Source organism: Nymphalis io, chromosome 3 (assembly GCF_905147045.1).
Source record: "Nymphalis io chromosome 3, ilAglIoxx1.1, whole genome shotgun sequence".
Classification (NCBI taxonomy): Eukaryota; Metazoa; Arthropoda; class Insecta; order Lepidoptera; family Nymphalidae; genus Nymphalis; species Nymphalis io.
In genome coordinates, this window is record NC_065890.1 from 13,182,074 (window position 1) to 13,186,703 (window position 4,630).

The window sequence follows — 4,630 nt, forward strand, 5'->3', positions numbered from 1 at the left end:
CATTTTTTTTGTGTCGAATTATGTATTACAATTTTTATTTACATTTAATTAAATTTTGGAAATTATCAGTACAATACATAACATATTTATATAATTACACATAAAGATAAAACATTGACATTACAATGCGAGCTAATAAAAACAAGAAGTGTAAATTACATGATAAAATTAATAATTAATTAATTTGAGGGATAATAAAAAAAATAATATCAAGCAGAGATTAAGATAAAACTACGATGTCCATTTCTATACCATTTTTTACATATATCAAGTTAGCAGCACTAACGTGGCGTTTAGCATTAAGTCGCCCGTCGAGTTTTAAATAATCATTTATAAAACTTTTTTAATTTAAAGTTTACGATTAATTTAATAACATTATCTTAAATAACTTTGCTGTAAAATAACTAGTGGATAATTAATTCCAAATGAATTGCAAAAAAATATCTGAATTAGTTGTGTTAAATGTTATGTTATGTACATAAGTTTATTATTAGTGTATTGTAATTTAAAAAAGGTATTTATCCATATACCAACCTAATTGTATTCTTGTTATATTATTCTATTTTAATAAAAAAAAAACAACTTTACGAGATTTTGGTATGGAAATTTCTTACAAATTACGTATTATGTAAATGATATCATGGAATAGGTTATAAAATACATTCCATAATTTTACGAAACAATAATAACAGTTTAACTTAGGCCCAAAAAGCGAGCGTGCAACGATTATAGTCCAATTAGAAACTTATAGAAACACCCGAAAAAAGTTTAGTAATAAAAAAAAGTTTAGTTATAAAAAAAGTTTAATAATAACATTTTATAATGTTATTGTTCTTAAAAATGATTATTTCATCAACAAAATCATTTGTACATCCGAAGAATGGAGGACATCTTTCAAATAAGAGCATACGTGTTGCTCTCACGGTATAATTGGACGCAGCGGGCTTCAGCTAATCCGGGTTCGAGTCCCAACGTGTATTGTGAGGGATTTAATCAATTAATTTTATCGACTGGAGCCGAGGATTTCACGCTTGATATCCAAACTGGAATAGTTGCTGATTTGATGTCGATCATCCGTGGATGCGGTGGAATAGATTATGTTATGTGTTTTTTGTTGTTAATTCTGTTGACGAATTTGTTGTAGTGTATTCAGTAGTGAAAACACATTTATGTATGTATGATGAAAAATAATGTGGAGCTTGGATGAATTCCCATCATTTTCAAACATTATGTGTCCTAAGTTTCTGTTTTAATGGTTACAGTAAATGTCCCACTGCTGGGCTAAGGCCTCCTCTCCCTTTTTTGAGGAGAAGGTTTGGAGCTTATTCCACCACGCTGCTCCAGTGCGGGTTGGTAGAATACACATGTGGCAGAATTTCGATGAAATTAGATACATGCAGGTTTCCTCACGATGTTTTCCTTCACCGAAAAGCACGAGATGAATTATAAACAGAAATTAAGCACATGTAAATTCAGAGGTGCCCGCCCGGGTTTGAACCCACGTTCATCGGTTAAGATTCACGCGTTCTTACCACTGGGTCATCTCGACTTTTAATGGTGAACTTACTAGTAAACTAAGGAGAAGTTGGTAGTACCTAGTGCAGGAATAGTGACTGTCCAACCTAGATTCAATACAGATAATTTAAAATACTGAGTCTGAAACACGTCAGTTACGCTATTTATATTTCTCCTAAAAGTAAGTGTGTGTCAGGGTTAAGAGATAGAGCATACTATTTTTTTAATATTTTCCACTAGTTTTAGTCCAGCTTCACTCCGGGTGCAAGTGTTATGTATCCTACGTCGTTTTTTATCTTGTATGCAACATTATATGATAACCGTTTAAATAGTAAAGACGAGAAAGCGTAACAAACAAACAAATGAACATACAAAAAAAAATCACTGTCGCATTTATAATTTTACTAAGGATTTTCTTTAGCATGGATTGCAAACCTTATGATGGTGAGCAGACAACGTCACCAATAAACATCGACATAGCGACAAATATTCGCCTAACTTCTTATACCAACAATGCCCAATCATAGGATCCAAGATGTATATCCTTTGTGCACTAATATCCCTTGTAACTACATTGGCTCACTTATTCGTCAAGCAAGAACACAGCAATACTTGTACTGGTGACTATGGAATAAGTGTTTAGTGGGTGATAAATTAGCTACTGTAACAGCCTGTGAATGTCCCACTGCTGGGCTAAAGGCCTCCTCTCCTCTTTTTGAGGAGATGGTTTTGGAGCTTATTCCACCACGCTGCTCCAATGAGGGTTGGTAGAATTTACATGTGGCAGAATTTCAGTGAAATTAGACACATGCAGGTTTCCTCACGATGTTTTCCTTCACCGTAAAGCACGAGATGAATTATAATCACAAATTAAGCACATGAAAATTCAGTGGTGCTTGCCCGGGTTTGAACCCACGATCATCGGTTAAGATTCACGCGTTCTTACCACATGGCCATCTCGGCTCACAGATACACCAGCTACACCAGCTAGCTACACCAGAACAAATTTAGCATATAAACTATACTGTGAATATAACCTTCTATTTGGTGAAACAACCAAGTATTAAGCGGAAGTTTTTATAGAAAATAAAAACATCATTTAATAATAATTCTTTTTGATTCTGAAAAAGCCTTTTATTTTAAGGCAATGTTATTTACTAATGATGTTAGTAAGTTATCATCAATTTGTAATATGTGACGTACATCTTCTTCTTCAAATATATATTCTCATGAATCCCATTGTTTATAAGTCAATTATACGGAACTTTACTAAATTTTACAAAAAATGGTAAAGTTTTATCTTAAGCTCATTCAATGTTTTCAAGTGACCAAAGTCGGTAGCATCAAGAACCCATTCAAGGCCCACGATTCATAATCCCACTTAAGACGTTTTCTCACAACAATCAACTGTTTATACTTCAGTGAGTTCGATGTATGGGATGTAACAAAGAAAATCGGGATGTTAATGAAATTCTTTGTAACGAGCAACGGTGCCTTTCTGTCTGGTCTGACGGACCATGGATGTATCCATGGTCCATTGCAGTTATGTATTACTATACTTTATATTATATATATGTGTTTTGGTTTATATACTTTATTTACTTGGACTATAGCTAGTGGCTAACTTTCGTAAGGTTAACAAATTGTCTATAATATTAATAATCCTATCTAATCCCATTTATATATATAGGATTATTCTACTACTACTACTATATATATATATATATATATATATATATATATATATATATATATATATATATATATATATATATATATGGTATTCATGATGTGATCTAATTACAAAATTAAATCAAATTTAATATGTTAAGACAAAAACACCATCATCTTCAACCTCCTTTGTTAATACACTTAAAAAAAATGCTTTAACCCCGCATCCGACAATCTTATTATTTTGCTAAAATTTTCATATTAATTTATTGATCTAATTCGAAGAAAATTAAGTGACCATTCATGGAATTGTACACAAGTAGTTATGAATGAACTACCAACAATGTTCGGATTAGCGACTACCGAATCTGAGCTTACAATAAATCGCCACCAATGATTCTTCTCAGGAGCGGCATTTCAAACAGCCAAAAATAATTACTGCACCATTTTGAACTTTATTAATAAGGAAATAAGAATTATCAATATCATCATACGTTACTAATTCCTCTGTTGTAAATATTTGTGAATGAAACTAAGCCATATATTCTTAGGGATCAAGAATACCATTTCTTATGCATATTGTGTTTTATTGATCAGTAGCGGTAGTAGAACGAAATGCACAGTCCTTTCAAAAGTATTGCAAGATATTAGCCTATTCATTGATCAACTTAACAATAATATTATTCTTTTTACAAAAGAATTGTACGACACAAAATACACCGCCGCGTGTGCTACTAGGTTTGAGCTGATAGATCTTTGAAAATATTTACATGTCCAAATAAAGAAAAAGAAACGCTATTTGAGGTAATTCAGGCAATTAAACAAACCCATAATTGAGATAAACAGAATTATATAAATTAAAAAATTAAAACAAATAAATTTAAAGTAGATATAAAACACAGTTATGCTTGTCAATATCCAATATAAAATATATATAAAGCTAAAATCTAAATAAACAATCTAATCTACAAAGGGAAAAGAAATCAATTTTGACGTTGACTCGACCGTAAAACTAATACCCGTACAACTTATGAAGTATCTTTATCATAGTTATCTTCAATTACCTTTCGGTAGTCCTTATATTTGCTGGTTATAAATTAATTTTAGGACGTAATTATAAGTTTCCATCAGTTCATATCACATTATATAAAAATAGCCAGTTAGTATTAGAAATAATTATTGTCATTTTCGTATTTCCAATAAATAGACTTCGTTAGAGCTATAATTGTATTTCCATTTCACGTTAATAGGCTTTATTCTTAACATTATTTTTTTACGAATACTTTAATTACAATACAAATAGTATATTATAGTTCCACTTTACTGTACAAGAGCCAAAACCAATCACAATACATTCGAAACCAATAATTTCTCACAAATATATAAAGACCATTCTGTCTATTGATGGTGATGATCATAATGACACCATTGGGTATGAAATTAC